Source organism: Argiope bruennichi, chromosome 1 (assembly GCF_947563725.1).
Source record: "Argiope bruennichi chromosome 1, qqArgBrue1.1, whole genome shotgun sequence".
Taxonomy (NCBI): Eukaryota; Metazoa; Arthropoda; class Arachnida; order Araneae; family Araneidae; genus Argiope; species Argiope bruennichi.
The window spans coordinates 92,196,325-92,218,458 of record NC_079151.1 but is presented as its reverse complement, the minus strand read 5'-3'; the positions used below and the strand labels follow the sequence as shown (position 1 = coordinate 92,218,458).

The 22,134-nt window shown below is 32.5% G+C and overlaps 1 protein-coding gene across 1 annotated transcript in view; it reads right to left on the bottom strand.

Annotated features, from left to right (window-relative positions):
* LOC129971512 (maltase-glucoamylase-like) overlaps positions 1–21,620 on the bottom strand; it is a 124,282-nt gene extending 102,662 nt beyond the window's left edge. Inside the window, exon 1 of the mRNA XM_056085377.1 lies at positions 21,545–21,620. The gene's annotated coding sequence lies outside the window, so the exon portion shown is untranslated. The remainder of the gene's footprint in view (positions 1–21,544) is intronic.
* Between the last annotated feature and the right edge of the window lie 514 nt (positions 21,621–22,134).

Here is a 22,134-nt window from a genome sequence, read left to right as displayed (position 1 = left end):
GCCAAGACCTCAACTGGGAGCCAAGGCAAAGCACTGGCATGAGCAATCCCACAATGAAGATAACTCCTCTTCAACATAAGAAAAATATATTTTTCGAAATTTTGGATCAGCAGGATTCGATAACTTTGCCTGTACTCTGTTCCAACTTCTTGATATATCTGTGTGAAGTGGCTGGTAAAGGGTAGGGGCATACTTGGAAAATTAATAATATTTTATTTCTACTACACGAAGATTTCGATGACTTTGGAGAAGGTGTAAATGTAAAAGGTGTAATGCTGAAGGCGTAAAATGACGTTGAAAAGAGAGACAGTGAGAATAAATATAGAGATGACATATAGTAAAAACAAACAAACAAACAAAAAATAGTGGGAGTAGTCTGAGAAACTTTCTTTCATTCCCCCCAATAAAAGTGTCTTATCCCTGTTCATTCGTATAAAATCGTCGACCTTGGATAAAACCCCGAATATCTTGCATGAAACTGATGAACGATAATTACGAAATATATATATTTGGCATGAATGCAGCATTTTTATTGAATCGCTTGGGGGAATATGAACTTTGGACGCTTTTTTGCATGCCGATTGACACCAATATTTTTTACGAAACTACAGTTGTAGTCACAAGATAACATACGAATTTCGTTAATTCAAGCCATTGTTTTCATGAATTACCGCGCTTACATGCATGTGAAAGTGCAAACCAACAGATGATCAACCGTTCGACGGATTCAAAATTTGATAACAATCTATGCTTTAGATACTGAACATGTGCATCAAATTTTATCTACTTGGCATTTTTCGCTTTGTAGCTATCGAATTTATTGTACTCAAACAGCAAGAAAAACAGATTTTCTATGGATAGATATCTTTTAAAATTTATAGAAACAACAAATTTCGTCGTAATTCCATTTACCAAATTTAACCATGACCCTCGGGGGGGGCACCTCGAAATGAGGATGAGATGCTTCCGGCATGGTGGTTGGATCTCGCCACCCTGGAGGGTACACTAATAGGTGGGGGATCTGGCTCCTCCCATCGATGACGGGACGTACTTCCTTCGGGGAGGGTTGTACCGTGGCCGGTGACGGCCCTTAGGACTTAACCACAGTTCCCGCCAATTGCTGTTGCGGCGGTCCGGTCATTCAGTTTTATGGTTTAAATCCGTGTGCCTTCGTGGCGGGTCGGAGAGTTAGATGGTTGACTTACCAAATTTAACCCTATGAGCCCTGACAGCCCGATATTGCCCCCTTCGACAGGGGCTTGACTCAGGCGCTTTGGGGAAGTTAAGAGTTGCAAGAAAGGTATTTCTTCACGAGCGCTTATTTAAACTCATGTAAATACTCCGAAGTGCTTGAGTCAGCCCCCTGTCGAACGGAGCAATATCGGCGGTCAGGGTTCATAGGGTAAAACCGTCTAGATTAAATTGTTTTTGAGTTATCATGCTTATAGATAGACATAGCATTGCCCTCGAGGTGTATGCCGTCATGTTTTCAAATCATCCTTGAAAAACAAATTGCCACTTTTGTAGTTACTTCATATTAACTAGGCCAAACGTTGAACCTGGCCTCACAATCTTCTTTGTGAATTTCTATTGACATTTTAATGGATCAGATTCGTATTCTTGTTTGGACCTCATAAAACCTCAAAGCCGAACCACCTGAACATTGAAAATCGTAACTACAAGCGAATTGATGCTTACTAGACACGGTTTTCTATGTATTTAGATATGGGAAATCTGTCCTTCGTTGTTTTAATCAATGCAATTGAATGACCGTTACATCCATAATCACAATAAGTAACTACTTACGATTTTATTTACTGACGAAAGCAGAATTTCTTAATAATAAACATACTTTATAATGTTCTATTTACTTCAGTGCCTTTTACGATCGCCTTCATATTTTTTTTATTAAATACTCTATCGGCAGAATAATTTTAAATTTCAAACTGGAACAGCCTTTAAGATCGTGTATTTTATTAATTATATATTTGTTCTATTTATTATGTACTCAATTTCTCTTAAAAAAGTAAATCACGCGGCATCATCTGTGTAAGAAAAATGTAGCTGTTCTCGCCATCTTAACAGCTAATTGCATATTGTCTTACTTTGTGCTGTCACTTTTATTTTCTTACTCTATATGTAAAGTACATAAATGATTTTATTAAAACCATTAGACGCATTTTATTTCTATCATGTGTGCACATCTGACAGTATGTTAGCTAAATTAAAATATGAAGAGAATTTAAAAAATTCAGCAGAATGGACATATTATTTAACATCATAGAGTTTTCGAAATTATCTGAAGTAAGATAAGGAGTAAAAATGGATTTCGACACTTCTAAAAGATATAAAAAGAAATACATTCAATAATGAAAAAAATATGTGATTAAATATTTCAGAAATCTGTTAATTTATCATAAGGACAATTAATATTGGTGAAAATAAGATATTAAATATTATGTCTTAAAAATGATCAAAACTTAGAAAAAAATGACACGACAACTGGAGTGGTACCGTTAAAAAATAATTTCATGGATAACAAGATATTACAAATAATTTAGTGCAATAATTTTATTCAGAAAAAACTCTTTCTTATTCGGACTCTAATTTTCAACTCTTATTCGGAGATAAGTAGTCAATGAAGAATTTCTTTTTGTATTCGTATCAGATCACAGAATTTTTGTGTGCACATATAATAGCTGTGAAAAAAATAAAGTATTCGCAATGAAAATAAGCTGAACATTGATCTGAAATTACATATTTTCAGTTATTACTTCAAACTTATGTTTACAATTTTTTCAGCGCTTTTCAAAAATTGTGCGCGGTTTTGTCTTTACAAAAAAATTAATGATCTTTTTTTAAGTATTTTTTGCAACATACGTAATTTTTATCAGGATTCCATTATGATTTCAATTGCTTAGAAGCCTTCACAAAGAAATTTTTTAGCTCTTTCGCTGTAAGGTAGTTTCTCTACAAGAGAATATTTCAATAAGCTCTCCATGCAGCTTTTGGTCTTAATTCATTCTATTTTATCTTATAGTCGCACCTTAAAGTAACATAAAATCCTAGCTGTAGACAGTCGAAGTAGATATAAGTATCAAAATATAACTTTCAGGTACGATATCTAACCGATTATGACAGCTGATTTGTCAATTAATGAATATGTATGTAGTGATATTTTTGACAATCCCGACATTTCTAGGAACTAAATTCGTACTGATTGGCAGAGAGGTTTATCAATGCCAAGGCGCCATTTCAGACACGAGTAAAGAAGGTTTTTGAAAAACAACTCACTCATTAATAATTCATTAAGTAATCCGAATGTAACGTGAGAGCTCATTACATATTCGCCACTGGACTTATAATGAAACCAGCAGTAATCCAGAGCCAAGACTATTTCTTGTGAAAACGTTTGGACAGACAGACAACGAGTGCATTCATTGAAAGCAGAAAGGTAAGGAAAACGGAAAAAGGGAAAAAATGGCGAATCAGCAGAAATATCGGAAACGAAAGTAATATCTTCTTCCCATCCTTTTAATTCGAATAATAAAAATAATAAAAAACAAAAAAGAGTGATCGAATCGCAAGAGAAAATCCGATATAAAAAAAATTCTGAGCGACGTTCGTATTTAAGAAAGATATTACTTTACTAGAATATCATATTTCGATAAAAAAATGAATGAATGGATGTGGAAATAAATCTCTACAAAGCAATAAAAAGCAGAAGTTGAACGCAGCAAAATGTTCCAAGATATTAATTTTTCCTCCTAATTTCGATTCCTCAGAACGACATCAAAAACAAATGATTTTTTAAAGTTGCTGCTTCTTTTTGTTATGATCTTATGTTGGGATTCAGAAATAAAAGTTGAAAAAAAAAGGCTGTGTAGTATTTCTTAACATGACGTTTAATTAAATATCCTTCAACGTTTTCGTAAAATTTAGAAAAAAAAAAAGAATTATATCAAGTAGTCATTAATAATATTCCATTAAATCATTTCATTTCACAAGATGTATAGTCAAAATTAAAAACCGGAAAAAGATTTGATATTTTGTAGTAAAAAAAAATAATGAAAAATGCTATATTTTTTACTTAGGTAGTTGAATTAAAAAAATGTATTAATCAAAGAATTTTTATTATTAATGATGTTGAGTTTTTAAAAAAAATGCTTCTAGCTAAAGAACTGCCATAAAAAATTCATTATTTTGTTTGGTGCAATTTCTTTCATTAATAAGTAATTCAGAAAAATAAATGGTACAGATTGCTTACTCTGCTGTTGCCATGCATTATGAATGAAAAAGGTGCTTCAAACATCAATTATTTATTAACTTATTCTGGGACTTCTTTACCAGCAAACTACGAGTCTAAATAGTTTATTTTGCAAGATATACGCTATGAAGATTCTGGAACAGATGGCAGTTTATTCAAATATGAAAGGAAAAAAAAAAAAAAAGGAAACAATCTAGATTAAGATGATAATTTTTATATATCGACTTCTTCTTTTATTCAATAAAATAATTTTAGGATCACTTTTTAAAATTCTTTAAAAGAGAAAACATTTTTCAAATTACGTTTGATCAGAGAAAAATATAGCAATTACGAAAAATGATTAAAAATGAATTTCAAGTCATCATGCTACAAATTCGAGTTTTAATGAGTATTTAATATTATAACATTCCCCGTTTCCCAGTACTGATAAGACATTTACAACCAGCTGTGTCGTCGCTGTTACTTACTAAACTCCTCCAGATAACCAGAAGGTGGATCTTTTCACCTGGGTGGTTTCGCATCTGTTCATTAGCGACTACAGTGAAAGACCACATGTGGGAATTCCTCATTCAAGATATATTGAGAGTACCTTCAAAGAGAAAGGGGTGTCCAAACATCTGGATGCTAAATGTTTCTCATTGTGAAAGGACTATGATAACTCCGTGTTCCAGAATAGTCAGTTATGAAAGGTGCATCACACAAAGGACTTTCCCACGACCGACTGGCGTCGCTGAGAGAGCATATTTCTGAACCCCGATTGGCCGAAAGAGAGCTCAAATGACCAATGTAAATTAAGAGGCGGTGATTATGGCCGAAATAAATTGCGAGTTCTTTTTTTTTTTAGGGAAAAGGGAAGAAACGAATTGTAGGCAGACTGTTGGACTACGCCCACGAGTTCGGAGTCCAAGAACCAACTGTGTTTCAAGATAAACCTTCGACTTTGACTGTTGTGTCTCCTACTACAGGTGTAAAAACCTATTTATTTAACCAAGATTAGAACAAATTGTTCCTTTGTATATATAGGGCTGTAAAATAAAGAATTGTCTGGAAATTCTGCTTCGTTATTTGATCAGTCTAGATCAAGACATTACAATATATATATTCGTCAGACAGACAGACGGAAATTTTCTAAAAATGTGTCTATCGAACTCAGGGGGGTTTAAAACGTAGAGGTCCGTCAAAATCTCAAGTTTGAATGTTTTGACGATAACTATATTACGTATACTAGAAAGTAAAAAACTGTTTTTTTTAATTATGAAACTGTGTAAATCTTTGAAACTATTCAAAATTTCTGAATGAGAATTCGGAAAATAAACAAAAGGATTTATTTTTAATATAACTTTGAAATAAATGGAATTGATTTAGATCTCCAGGAGAGCTGCATAGCTGATGAATTTGGATGGATGAAGCTGTTGTGAAATTAAAGTCTCTTATCGCTGATGACGTCAATGGTATAGAACTTTTCCAAATAATTCCGTTGAAATTCTTATCGAATTCACATCTGCCTTTTGAAAGTTATTTTAGCATATAATGATTATTATGCACCGTTTTGCAAAAAGAAAAAAAAGAGATGAAATAGAATGCATACAATTCAATGCATTAAATAGAAAGCCGAATAAATAATTTATCAGAATATTTAGAAACAACATTTTGATTCAGTTCGGAAAATAACGTTTCTTTTAAGAGAGTTGTTTTCAGCATCATTTAAGATGCAAAGAATCTCTACTTTTGAAATTGCATACCATTTCATTTTGATCTTATTAATAAAAGTACCAATCGTTTTTTGGCAAGTAGATTGTTCGTTCGGAGTTTTGGATTTTCTAGCTATCAAATTATTATTATGGAGTACATTTATTTAAAACTATTCGCCTTTGTCGACTAGCTGGTTTGCCGAAAATACTGATTATACTTAAATATAGGTAAATTGTATAGATATAGAAGTTCATGATACTGTCAAATTAACAGACATTAAAGTCACATTACTTTAATTTTCTGACATACGTTACATTCATTGTGTGCATGAACATTTCAAATTTAGACTTTTCCATAATATCATAGCTGTGTTAATAATTGAAGATAGATGAATGTAAGATTCATCTGTCTTCAGAATTGATTCTTCATACTGTAATATCACTTTTTTATTCCTTTTGTAAACTACATAAATATGAAATAAAATCTGGTTCTGAAGCTTTTAATAGGGGAAGAAAATCATATGATTAAATAATGGGTGAAATAATGAAAACGGTTTGCATTCCAGGAAAACAATGTAATTTATAGCTGGAAATTGCGCAAAAAACACCTTCAAAAATTGCAAAAATTCTACAGGAATTTGTACACTTTTACATTGATATTATTGAATATAAGACTTTTTGAATTTTAAGATGTAAAAATCACTCTTATGGTGTAATACTTTCAGAAGTGATGGTAGCAAAACAACAAAATTCAACTCAATTTTTAATTAATTAAAATTCTAATTAAAAGTTAATTCGATGTTTTCATCTTCCAAGGTATTTATGCGTTTAATTTCGTATCTGTTTCAACACACACACATTCATCTTTTATTATTAGCAGAGATATTGTCGTTCAAAGAGGTGTATTTTTTAACTTTGTAAAAGGCACGCGGTAGATAAGAATGATATCATCATTACATATTTTGCATTAAATTAAAAATGAAAATTTTAAAAATAAAAAATAGTATGGAAATGAAACTGATCACAGAAAAAGGTAGGTTCTTTAATTTTAAAATAATCTGAAATTTTTTTCCCGAGATAATATTTTTGGATAATATAGTTGAAAAGCAGCAAAAGTTTGTTTAGTTTTTATCTTATAATTCAATGAACTTTCCGATTTTGTAAAAAAGACTGTAATCTTTTTTCTTTTCTTGAAAAGGACAAGAATCGAATTTCATCGATATTGGTCAAAATCTATAGATTTACATAAAAAAAATGTTATATAATATATATGTACTGATATTTCTTAATCAAATTTGAAATTTTTATTTCCTAGTTCTTAATTTTAATAACCCCATGTTATTTCTAGAATGTTATCTTATTTCTGACCCAAATTACCCTCCTTTTTTTTTAATTATTTCACGCGCTCTGAAAAATACGGAATTTACCACTCCAAGAAGGAGGGAATAAAATTCCCTAAAGCCTAAGGCATTCTTTTAAAGATACCAAAGATTCCCTTTTCTAAGTCTACATGAGTCAAAGAAATCCCTATCAAACTCTTAGCAAAATCACTAAAGAGAAAATTTTTTGTACCATTTCTTTTTTATTCTGGTCCGAACGAACGCGGTCTGTTCTTCGCTCCCTTGTTCAAGATATGTCTCCAGTGGCAAGATAAATTGATTTTATAATCCAAAAGTCTCTTCTTTTTGGCTTCGAACTTGCCGAAATTCACACCGAAACACACACACGCGCACGCACACACGCGCACGCACACACACACGCACACACACACACACACACACACACACACACACACACACACACACACACACACACACACACACACACACGATGATCATATTGATGTCTGTTTACATAGCAGCAAAAGAGCAAAGTGATAGAAATTTTTCCCTTCAGTGATTTTGCAATGAGATTCTTACAGAGATTTCTTTGCCACATGTCAGCTTAGGCAGAGGAATCATAGGTATATTTTTTAAAAAGATGTGTAGGTGTTGGGGATTTTTATCCCTTTGTTTCTGGTGTAAGATTGGTGGAATCAAAAATATTGTTAAGCGCGTGTTAGAAGTAATTAAAAAGGTGGTAATTGGATCAGTAAAAAAGAGAACATTTAAGAATGAAGTTAACATGTGTTAAATTAAGATAAAAATTTAGAAATTAATTAAGATTTACAACATATTAAGAGGTATCATTACACACATACACATATACGGTATATATATGGATTGATTTCCATATATATATATATATATATATATATATATATATATATATATATATATATATATATATATATATATATATATATATATATATATATATATATATATATATATATATATATATATATATATATATATATATATATATATATATATATATATATATATATATATATATATAACCGATTTTTTTTTAATTGCCCGAAAATTTCCGATTTCTAAAGACATTTATGCAATTTTATTCATCATCAATCTTTTCTCACTTCAGAATAAAATAGCATGTCGTTTGTCTGAAATTTCCAAAAATTCAAACCAGATTCCTTTTACATTCTAATCTAATCTATTCTCTCTCGGAAACTGTTAAAACTTATGAATAAGAGTATCCAAAAGGATTGGCTTAAAAGGAAACTTGCCAAATTAGAGAGCATCAATTTACTGATCGATATTCAATTCCAGTTGTTTCTCAGTTGAGTAATTACATGAGAAACTGCTAATGTATCGGATGGGGTTCAGAAAATAAACAGGTGCGCAGCTATGAATTTAATTGCAAGCAGCTGGAAATACAATCATTCCAAAGGTCCTATATCAGAATTTAAAAATTATTTGTTGGAAAGGATAACCAAAAGTATTCGAAAATTCATATGATAGATAAATATTATATAAGAAATTCATTTAATGTAAAAGGTTAGCAAGAAATAAGTTACCCATTTCAGAGGGCTCTAAAATGCATTCTATTGATCCAAATGAGATAAAATTTGAACTACAGATTATTGAGGTGACGCGCTTTACATTTATTAAATAAAAAAAAATAGTACAAAAATTTACCGTTAGATGGCGTTGTAATACATATAAAACCATTTAATATTGTTTATAATGGTTAAATAAAGGGAAATTAAAATTGCTCAATATGTTCTCCTTCATTTTCAACAATATGCTGTAATCGGGGAACCATATTTTCTATAGATGACTGAAGTGAGTCTGCCGGAATATTAAGAATATAGCGCCGAATGTTGTCCTTCAGAACTGGTAGAGATGATGGCCTTTGTCGGTAGATATTGTCTTTCAAATAACCCCAAAACCAAAAGTCGCAAGGGGTGATGTCCGGCGAGCAGAGAGGCCATGCTATTGTGAAATGATGGCTGATAACTCGTGCTTCTGTGAAATGTTGTATTAACAATCGCTTTACACGACGATCAATATGAGGTGGTTTACCATCCTGCCTGAAAATGATGTCTTGAAGGCATCCACGCTGTAGAAGAGTTGTGATTACAAAATCCCTCAGCATATCATGGTACCGTTGTCCTGTGAGGAAACAGGTTTGTATTCCATTTGAAGTTATCTATTCAAAGAAATGCGGTCTGATGATAAAGGCAGCTGTAAAACCACACCATACTGTCAGTTTTTCAGGATGCAAGGTTTGTTTCTGGATAACGTGGGATTATTCCTCTGCCCTAATTCGACAGTTGTGGGTGTTTCATGGCCAAGTTGTGTCAAGCACCATTCGAACAATGAACTGAAGTGCAAAAGTTTCACGGACCTCTAAGCCCCCGTCTTGCAACAGGCGCACAGACTTGATTTTGTATGGATAAAAATGCAAAATCTGCCGTACGATTTTTCGTATAGTTGAATACGGCACATCCAGAACATGGAAAACAACTGGCAAACTCACACTATTATGTGACGACTGACTGCTGGCTTCAACGAGCACGGTCGCAACATTTTCGACGCTAGAAGACGGGTTTTTTTTTCCTCGTCTACCTGAAAGAATGCCAAGTTGCCGAGTTTTTTCAAATTTCTGCATCATTTTTTGTAGGCCACCTGGAGACATTGGACCTTTTCGTATCTGAATATAACGACGAAATTCCTTTAGAGCTGCAACGGAGTTTTTTTGGTTCTGGTAGAACAATTTCACCAGTAGCCCTTTTTCTTGCAATGTAGGCATGACGAACAGAGAAGAAACTAACGTTCGTGCAAAGAAAAATGGTAATAGACATACTCTGTAACGCAAATTATGTTTCACATTTTCAATATATGCAAATAAATGCCATTTGTGTTAAAGTGCCTGTTCCGACCTGTCACTGTGCTGCCCTCTTGCGGCAAAGGGAAAAACACTTCAGTGTATCGTGTAGCGTTAGCGAGTGTGTGTGCGGTAGCAGGGCAGCTCCTGCTAAGCAATGATGACCAGAATAAAAGGAAAAAAGAGTCCAAATTTATTCTTGTGGTGTGATTTTTTAATAATGTGAGAGCTATCGACATAAATTTAGTGCATGTGTAATCATATGGTCCGTCTCGGAGGAGATAAAATAGCGATCAGCGATGGATTACGTTTTTTTTTGTGTGTGAAAATATGCGAAGTGGATTAGCGTAGGCTTAGGAAACGAAACTTGTGCTTGAGTGGTGTTTTCTGTTTCTGTTCTCTGTGTTTTCGCTTATTCTCTCGTCCCAATTCTCAAGGATAATTATTGTGGGTAAGTGTTCAATTACTTAAATTTTCATTATGTCTTTGTCTAGTTTGAAGAAAGACGAATTAAAGAGTTTGTGTACGGAATTAAATATTAAATTTGCATCTTCCGCTAAAGTTGTAGATTTGATAAGTATAATTGAGAATAGTGACATTTATAAGCAAAGAATTGAGGTTGTGAAAAATTTAATTAAAGAGATTTCAGACGAAAGAAGTAAAAATTCGGATCAAGCCGAAAACGAAAGGCGTTCATTAGAACAAAAATTGGAGATTGAAAGGCTTTCGCTTTTGCGTGTAGAGAAAGAAATAGAGCTTTTAAAACTCAAATCCTCATCGTGTGAGTTTAGCGATAATGAACAGAGTTTTAGTTTAGAGAATTTAATTAAGAGTATCAAAGTTTTGACGATTCCTGTTCCCAAAAATGCTGAATGTTTTAATCTCTTTTTCAATTCGCTCGAAAAAGCTTTCAAAACAAAAAGAGTTAGTCATAAATTTAAAGCGGAAATTCTATTAAATCTATTAGGGGATAGAATTGGCAATTTAATGGTTTACATTAAAGAAGAAGAGTTGAGTGACTATGAAAAAATTAAATCTATTGTCTTAAAACAATTTCAACCAACTTATCAAGAATGTCTAAAACAATTTAAAAGTGCAGTAAAATTGTCAACAGAAAATTATGCGCAATTTGCTTCAAGAGTTAGATCTGTTTTTGAGTATTACATTCAACTTCGTAATGTGAATGATTTTTCTAAATTGTGTGAGTTAATGGTTTCTGATCAGATTTTTAGCACTCTTCCTCAAGATTTAAAAAGTCATATCAGTATTAAACAAGGAGAATCTGTTTTTAATGTGCAGGAATTAAGTAGAGAATGTGATTTATTTGTGGCTTCTAAAACCAAAACCAAAACTGAGTGCGTTTCGTTTTCCCGCGCATTCGTTACGAATAGAAATGAGCAAAGGAATTTCGGTAAAGGAAATTTTGAGAATCGTAATAGAAATGTTTCTAAAGTGTTCTTATCGAATACTAATTCTAAATGCGTTATGTGCCAGAACAACCACTCAATATTTAAATGTCAGGAATTTCAAAAACTTTCTGTTAGTGATAGAGTTGCATTTGTGAAATCCCAAAACTTATGTTTTAAATGCCTCTCACCAATGTGCAATGTGAAAAAGTGTTCTGCAAGAAATTGCTTTTGTAATAAACCTCATAATAGGTTACTTCATTATCCCAGAGAGTTTGATCATTTCAGTGGGAGTGGTAAAACCGAAACTAGTACCATAGTTAATAAAGGGGAAAGTTCAACTTTAAACCCGGAAGTTAATTCCTTTTATCCAACTTCTTGCGCAACTAATGAAAATGTGCAATCGACATTTTCAGCTACGAGTACGGTTGAAAATAAACAAATGAGAACTGTATTGTTAAGCACGGCTAAATTTTATATTCGAGATAAATTTGGGAATCTGCAATGTGTTAGAGGGTTGCTGGATGTAGGAAGTCAGTCCGATATTATGACTTCGGAGTGTGCAAACAGATTAGGGTTTAAACAAGAAAAAATAAATGTAACAATTTCATGTTTAAATAATTCCTCAATGACTGTTAACAAATTTATTAAAGCTGAAATTTCAAATGCTGATAAGAGCTTTAAGCAAAATTTTGAGTTTCTTGTTGTAGATAAAATCACTGAGTTAACCCCAGTTAAATATTTAAATGTTAAAGAACAAATTCCTTCTAATATTAATTTGGCTGATAATTTTATGGTTCCCCAAAAAGTTGATTGTCTCCTAGGTGCTAAATCGTTCTATCATTTGTTGAGGCCAGAAAAGATCTACTCATCAAATGCAGAGTTGTTTTTTCAAAATAGTGTTTTTGGATTTTTGGCTTGCGGTAATGTAATGGAATTTGATTCCCCAAAAATTCATTGTGGGTTAATTATTGATGAAGATTTAAACAATACCATGAAAAAATTCTGGGAACTAGAAACTGTTGAGTTAGAGACCCCTAAATCCCATGAGGCAAAAATCGCTGAGGAACATTTTGTTAAAACTCATTATAGAGAGCCTAGTGGAAAATATGTAGTCACAATCCCACTTAAAGAAGAACCTAGTTGTTTAGGCGAGTCTAAAAGTATAGCATTAAAAAGGTTAAATTCACTTTGGAGTAAACTATCTAGTGATAAAACTTATTTAAAATTGTATGAAGAATTTATTAATGAGTATGAAAAGTTGGGACATATGAGAGACGTGACGCATGAGACAGAACCAGAAACAGTGTATTACATGCCCCATCATGGAGTATATAGACCAGAGAAAATGACCACTAAGCTTCGTGTAGTATTTAATGCCTCTAGTGCAACCACGAATGGAAATTCATTCAATAGCTTACAAATTAATGGAGGAATTGTGCAGGAGGACTTAATTTCAATTATGATGCGATTCCGCAAACATCCATATGTATTTATTGCGGACATTGAGAAAATGTATAGGATGATTTACATTCATCCCAGTCAGCGAAACCTACAAAGAATACTTTGGAAGGACAGTGAGTATGGTTCAGTGAAAACGTTTGAACTGTCGACAATTACTTACGGTACTACTAGTGCCCCATTTTTAGCTACTCGAACGCTAATTCAAATTGCAAGGGATGAGGGACACAATTTTTCCCTTGCAGCACCCGTTGTTGAGAAAGATTTTTATGTGGACGATGTGCTATCTGGTGCTAAGACTTTACCCGTATGCATAGAGATGCAACAGCAGCTCACTTCCATGTTAAAACGAGCTGGCATGAACTTGCATAAATGGCGAGGCAATCATCCTCAGTTGTCTACCACTTCTGGATGCAACTACGACTTTGCAGACTGTGATAACAAAACTTTAGGTGTCACGTGGGACCATACTAATGACTGTTTTCGTTTTAAGGTGTCCATAACTTCAACGGATGTTCATACTAAACGAACAGTTCTATCCACAATAGCCAAGTTGTTTGACCCTCTGGGCCTTCTTGGTCCTGTGATTTCACTAGCGAAAATCTTTCTACAAAAATTGTGGCTTCTGAATCTTCAATGGGATGATCAGCTTCCTCCTGAAAATCATAGTGAATGGGAGAAGTTTTCAACCGAGTTACAGTGCATTAACAACATCAAGGTGAGCAGATGTATTCTTCCATTTTCCGACGTCGAAGCTATAGAGCTTCATGGTTTCAGCGACGCTTCTGAAGCTGCCTTTGGAGCTGTTGTGTACTGCAAATCCCAAACACCTGCTGGTGAGGTTGTTGTCAAGATGGTGGCCAGTAAATCCAGAGTGGCTCCACTGAAGAAGCTCACGATCCCGAGATTGGAGCTCTGCGCTGCTGTGCTGCTGGTGAAATTGATGCAGCGTATCCAGTCGGCTCTTCGACTGAAAGTGTCCAATATCTATTACTGGAGCGATAGTATGATTGTGCTGTCATGGATTAAAAAAGAGACGTCCCAGTTAAAATCCTTCGGGGCAAACCGTGTAGCCACACTTCAAGACCTTTCGTGTCAGGAGCAGTGGAGACCTGTTTCATCAGGTGATAATCCAGCTGATCTTATCAGTCGTGGTGTAAATCCGTCCAAAATGCTCAAGAGTAACTTGTGGTGGGAAGGCCCTGCCTTTCTAAAAGACAGTGAGTATCTGTGCAGAGAAATCTCTGACTCTGTGATAAAGGACGATGTAGACTGTGAACTCAAAAAAGTTGACTGTGAAAGTGTTTTAGTTACTACTTTGAACAATTCATGTGTTACTGATATTCTTAATTGTAGTAATAGTTATACTAAAATATTGCATGTAATAAGTTATGTTTTCAGATTTCTCCACAACTTGAGAAGTCCAACTGAAAGGAGACTGGGTCCCTTGAAAACAAAGGAAATTAGGAAGGCTGAAACCTTCATAATAAAGGAAATCCAGAGTAGGGAATTTTCAGAAGAGTTAAGGTGTTTAAATAAAAATAAACCTGTTCTTGGCAAAAGTATGTCATCGGATAAAAGATTTAATATTATTATGGATTGATGAAAATTGTACAACTTTCGATTCTGTTTCACTATTATGGTAATGTGATAGAACTGCTGTTTTATGGAAATTATTCTGTTATAGCAATTTTGTGAAACTTTTATATATTAACTGTTGAACTGCTTCATAGTATTGCATAAGAAATTGTGATTTAAATTAATGCAGCTATTTATATCAAACTCATGTGAAAATTGAATATGAGATTAATATCTGTTAGTAATATATAGAAAAAAAATATTTTGTTATGCATATTACTTACTTTATTAAATATTTTCTATTCTCTAGCTTTGTCCAAGTGGAAGGTAGAAAAAGATAATGTAAAAATCAATGAGTTAGTGCTTCTTAAAGATGAAAACCTACCCCCTCAAAAATGGGCATTAGGTAGAATAATTGAGTGTTATCTGGGTGAAGATAAAAGGGTCAGAGTTGTAAAAGTTAAAACTCAATCTGGAGTTTATAAAAGAGCCATTTCAAAAATTTGTATTTTACCTATTGATGTGTAATCTTATATTAGTGTTCTTTATTGTGTGATTAATGTTATTACCTTGTAATGTGTAGTGTTTAAAATCTGAATTTGTGTGTTTTTATTCAGCATTGTGCATTTAATTGTGATATTTCATAGTTTTTCCTTGTGTGTGTGTGTTGACAACATTATGTCAAGGCGGGCGGTATGTTCCGACCTGTCACTGTGCTGCCCTCTTGCGGCAAAGGGAAAAACACTTCAGTGTATCGTGTAGCGTTAGCGAGTGTGTGTGCGGTAGCAGGGCAGCTCCTGCTAAGCAATGATGACCAGAATAAAAGGAAAAAAGAGTCCAAATTTATTCTTGTGGTGTGATTTTTTAATAATGTGAGAGCTATCGACATAAATTTAGTGCATGTGTAATCAGTGCCATCTATTGGGGAATCTTTGTACTAAATTTTTTAATTAATAAATGTAAAGCACATCTTCTGAATAATCTGTAGTTCAAATTTTATTGTATTTGTATCAATAGTACGCATTTTAGAGCCCTCTGAATTGGGTAACTTACTTCTTGCTAACCCTGTATATAACTGAACATTTTATGATATAATATTGTTACGAAATTTCCGGGTTCGTTTGGATAGTGGAAGTGATATGGTGTGGAGAACGCTCAATTAGCAGGCGGCAGTAGAAAAAAAACAACGACGTTTATTTACACGAAGACAGGAAAGCACAAAGACGACGAGCACAAAGACGACAACTATGTACAGCAGAGAAGAACACAGTAGACGACAGTAGCACTCTTCAGTAGACAGCAGCACACGAAGCGGATAGACAGAATCCAGCAGGAGAGGGGTTCCTGGGAGCTTCGCTCTACCGTCTCTCCAACGGCTGACCTTCTCGCTTTAGCTGCCGACTCGCTACTTCTCACACGACTTCACTTACACGACGACAACTTCTTTTTTGCAGCTTCAGAGTGCCCGTCTTTTATAGTTCCGGGAGGCGGGGCTAGAATCTTCAGACCAATCAGGACGTCTCTGGTGAAACTTCTCGAACTTTCCAGTATGATCCATTTTGTCGCCAAATGGTCGCCAAGCTCTGAGTTCATTGATGCTTAGCATGGACAGGACAGATCGTACATCCTGTCTTTCTTACAATGACACTAGTCGTACTGGGAAGCAAATTACTGGTTTGTAACAATATTGTAACGGTACTTGTTCTAACTTGGCGCGGACTGAATGGCTCAGTGGTTGAATGCTATGAACTGAAAGCGACAGTTCACAAATTCGTATCTGACTACAAGCAAGTTGTCTAATAATTGTGTTGTTATTGATTTACTTTATGTTATATCTCGTTTATTCTAGAATGTTCTTATAATTTCTGTATCTTTCCAAATCTGGAAGATTCGAATCATTTCATCTTGTAGATAAAAACAGATGTAAAGTTTAGTTCTTTGAATAAAATCTCGAGTTGAGATTAGCGAGTGTTATCTTTGATTTTAGTTAACACACGGTTTATCTAAGCTAACTTCATTTAAGTGACAATATTAATAAATATTCAAAAGCTAGTTTTTCCACACCTTAAAAATACTAAATTGATTCAATGCTTGTTTAGTGATTATAAGGTACAATCACGGATTAAAGCATATTACAACGCTAGATAGCGAACATCATGAAGATTTTTTTTTTAATAAACTGATAAATTTAATTTTACAATTCAACAGATTTAATAAACAAATTAATTATTTATCTTAACTTCATTTTTTATTTTATTATTTTTGAGAAAATTTATATATTTGTATTAATTAATTTATTATAACTGAGGATTTGCGCAGCATTTACATAACAACAGTACACTTATAATTATTATAATAACTATATGAAAATAATGAAATAGATAGGACTCTCATCAATTATATAAGACAAAGTGTTGATTCTATCTTATTATTTTGTAATACTCGATTTTATCTAAAAATTTTTTAATAGAATTTTCATATTTTACAAAGTTATTTGGCAGCTACGCTAAAAATATTTTTTAATCGACTTACTTGTGGCCTCCACTAAATCCAGCGATCTAAAACAGTTGCCTAGTCTGCCTTGTCAGAAAACTCCCACAGAAAAGATTCTCGGAAAAAATATTTGCAAGTTTTTTAATAATTAACCCATTGATTGTCAATTAACCAGCATTATAATTTTCTCTTCATATGTATGAAAATAAAAAACACATAAATGCATTCTTTAATTTTATCTTATCTTGTTCATATGATCTGTTTATTCATAGTGTTGACACAAAATGCGGTTTTTTTTAAAAAAAAAATTACTAATTATTTTAGAGATTACTAATTATTTTTTAATAGGAGAAAAGAAAACTTCTGTTTATTCGTAGAAGTTATTTCCAAGAGAGGAAAACATAATTAAACTAAGTGGACTTCGTGTAGAACCAAGATTATTTATCTCTTAAGTGCAATAATTGCAGGCACGCGTAATTTGCAGTACTGATAAGCAATAAGTCATTCAGCAAAGAAAATATACAGGGTGTAGAACAAGTAATAGATTATAGGTAATTAACACTAATTATAAAGAATGGAGAAAGGCACGGAAAGTCACTGTGCTTAATAAATGTAGATAATTTATTACTTTAATTGCACCTATTTGCTGCTTAAAATGACAGATGAATGGATTTTTTTTGTTGATGTTTTTAAGCCCTCAGCCAATCAATTTCTTAATCTGAGATTATGCCTTACGTGCATCGATCTTTGTAATTCAGTGTATTGTATAAAAGAAATTTATTATTTAACTGTTCAGGACCCTATAGGTGAGCGAGTAGGCGTGGAATTATTTGCCCATTGATTTAATACTGATTTCTTAACCTCGCTTATATGCAAAGAATACGTATTGAAATCAGTAAAAAAATTCGAACTGGAGACTTTGACGAATCTCCATGTTATAGATCCACCGCTCTCTCCCAGATTATAAAAAATACATATTTAGAATTATATCTATTTCTCTGTGAAGACGAAAACTGAAAAACCTACTGAGCCGAAGTGGTGAAATTTGGTATAGAGTTTTAACACTAAACTTGAAAATATCTGTCAGAACTTGGATAAAATCCGTTAATCCGTTTATTTGTTTATCTGTCAATGCGCATGTGAACCCAAGAACTTAAAAATGCAATAAGTTATATGAAATTTGGTATACTGATTTTTACCCAGAATTTTAGACATATATTCATTTCTTGACCATTTCTTTTAAGGAGTTGAACACTTGTTGGTCTATATATTCGCGTGCGTATATATGCGTATTAAACACAATTGCTCGAAGGACCATAGATAAATAAAATTTTGCATACAATTTTGCGAACAAAATTAGGGTCTGTATTTAATTTTGGATGCAATTGATAGTAATGAAGCTGTCCCAAATAGATTTTCAGTTTTCTGCATTCTATTATGAAGCATAAAATGCGCTAAACAGCATTACTACATGCTGACTGCTATGGGCTACAAGGATTTGCCACCTTGGTCTCTATGCCATCTTGCCCCGATTATGCATCCAGATCTTGTAGAGAAGAAAATAAATCAATGAAATCAATCTCAAATGAAAATAAGAGAAGATGCTATAATATGTAACCATATAAGAAAGTCCAAGGAAGAATTCCCCCATTGATATCTCAATACATTTGGCTATATACCAACATGTTGATGTTTTGGGTAGATGAGCAATAAAATCTGCAAACGAGTAAAGGTAAGGAATATGGAAATGTAATGGCCAACAGCTTGTGAAGTGGACGTTTGGAGATATGTGGCCTCCATAGTCTTACTTTGATATTTTTGAATTTTTTTAAGTGGTTTTTACAGATAAATATAAGTTTACATTTTATATAAATTTTTCATTTTAAATGCAATATCCTTCATAAAAATGTAGATTTAATAATACCAAATCTACCCTTTTTAAGGTTTCCTGTATATACTTATTGCCAAAGGATTAGTAATTAGCTATTGGCGTATGATTAGACTGGATTTTTTTGCTTTGATTTAAGGTGTTCTGGAATAGGGCATCTCAGTTCTGCATGATTATTTTATCAATGGTTATGATTAGAGCCGGATTTAGAATTGGTGTGCCCCTAAGATATTTGAGATTTAGGCCCTTCTGAAAATACATTTAAGTTGTGCATTTAGAACATATGACACTATGCCATTCGTACAATATTTTAGAGAGGTCCCAAGAAAGCTAGGGACCTAAGCTATAGCTTATATGTGAAACAGGTATTGATCATGATCTTGATATATTGATTATATGAAATTTAATGTTCTATTTCATCAGAATTTAGGCATTTAGTCGTTGGATTTCTTATGTAACATCTCTTTTTTTGTGCGTGCACGCGAGCATACAAATTTATTTATTCAATCTGTCTTTTTCCACATTGATCTCTCAAGTTGTTCCTACTTTATTGTAAAAATTCCATTTATATCAACTTGGGAAGCAAGAATTATTTTGCATGTGAGCAGCAAACCTTAGCCAATTCTTCAAACCTTAGCTGTTTAGAAGTCAATCAAACGAATCGATTGACTTGGCAAAAGGAAAGAGAAGCAGGGGCTTTCTCAGAACAAAAAATAGCTCCTAATGGATGTCACAGAAGCGTTTAGTGTTAAAAATAGCAAGGAATGAAATGGTGCGAAGAACCTTATGAATTATTGTCAGAAGGTCTCTGTGTTATTGGAACTGAGTGAAAAATGGGTTTGAAATAGACGTTTAAAATATACAGTTCTTTTTAACAGTTTCTAAATTTGAACCAAGTTCCATTTTCTGGACTTTTTAAAAAAGTCTTTTTTTTTTTTTTTCAAATCACCTATTCAGTTTAGACATTTTGAAAATAATAAATGCCATACTGAAAGTGCATAAGGAAGTTTATATTTACATTTATAGTATTTATGCATTCGTGAATTGAATATGAGGGAATTTATGCATTTGAGGAAAAAATATCATGCATGCATTTCGGAATTAAAACAATGGTCTCGGAATGTTTCACACTCCAAATGTTTAGAGTTATTTATATCAATTTTGAAAATTAAAATTTAAGTCTTATAATGTGATAGCTTGTAATGCAGATCTCCTAAGCATCGTAGATTCATATAAACCAATTTAGTAAAATTATAATCTAAATTTTGTTATATGATATCTTGTAATGTAGATTTCCGAAATACTAATTTAAATAAAATTATTTAAGAATGAAAAAAAAAAGCATTTTAAGACTACAGTTCCATTAGTGCGAGTGCACACACAAATCAGAATATGATTTCTTTTCTTTTCTAAAACATAAATATCGAAATGAAATTATTTGAAATTCTAATGGAAATATTCAATGTGAATTAAAATCTTACCAGCATTAATGCACTTTTAATTTTAATGAATAACAATCCTTTTTTTTATGATATTTTTTTCTAAGAATCATTGTCAGCGTCTCTGATTTTTATAATTTTGTTTTAACATTCATATTTAAATAAAATATACTGTCTTCTATGACGCTAATAAAAAAAATTTCAAATTCTAATGGAAATTTGAAATTCTAATGGAAATATTCCATGTAAATTAAAATCCATGTAAATAAAATATACTGTCTTCTATGACACTAATAAAAAAATTTGAAATTCTAATGGAAATATTCTATGTAAATTAAAATCTTACCAGCATTAATGCACTTTTAATTTTAATGAATAACAATCCTTTTTTTATGATATTTTTTTCTAAGAATCATTTTCAGCATCTCTGATTTTTATAATTTTGTTTTAACATTCATATTTAAATAAAATATACTGTCTTCTATGACACTAATAAAAAAATTATAAACACTTTTAATTTTAATTTTAGTCTGTAATATTTTATGATTCCTTTTAACAAATTTAATAGAATCATCTTTAAATTCACTATCAGGAGGAGCCTTTTATGTGGAATCGAACTTTAATTTGAATGAATTGATTAACTCGTAACTGAGCATTGAAAGTATTAAAATATTGTATTGTCATAGAAACACAAAACTGCACAAAATCTTATTATTCTAGTTCATCGAAATGAAAAAAAAATCGATTACAAAATAATGTTTTTAGAAACTTTAAAAACTTTATTTCTTATGAAAAAAACGAAGTCACATTAAAGAACATAAGAAGCGTAATTATTCAAATTAGACAATAAAAAAGATGCCAAAATGTAAACAGCGTGGTTGAGTTTTTGATACTGAATAAATGTTTTCAGATTTTGCATCAAACATACTGAAATTTATGCTATTTATTAACTTTATTATTTTTGTCTTAAATGATAAATCAAAATCATAATTATCATCGTTTTCAATACACCTTTTCAGATAGCATATATCATGTATAATCCCCTGTGTAGAAAAAGTATTAAAAAGAGAAATATCTTGACTTACATGAACGCGAAATTACGTGCTTTTTATTTTCCTTTTCCGCTCGAATACTTCCAGTTTTAGAATATGATACAAATACAAAATTCAGAGATAAAAACAAATAATAATTTTTTTTTAAAGAGCTGTTCATGCTTTTTTTTTTCGCCAAAAATTTCGAAAGAAAATAATACTTATCACTAATCAAGTCGTTTGTGCAAGAGAGAAAGATAACAGTTTTGCCGCAGTTAAGTATAAAAATTGATAAGGTAACGCCAACAATTCAACAACTCAAGTTATTTCAAAAAATCTAATAATAGAGCCAAAGCGGAGGGAGTTGGTCATAGTCCGACGATATTCATTTGCTGTAAATGATTGTTCCATGTAGCTGAATCAGCACCCTCTGCAGGTTAAAATTCAGTAAAGACCAAGCGAGCAAAAAGCAGTACGTTGCTACCGAACTTTCGCCCCGTCTATGTTTCAGAACCATATTAGACATGAAAGTAAACGAAAACTGCAAAGATGACCGGTTTATAAAAGTTCTAGGCTCAAGCTGAATAAGAATTATAGATTTTGGATGTACTCTAGTGAGAAACTTTTATAGTTATTAGTTGAAA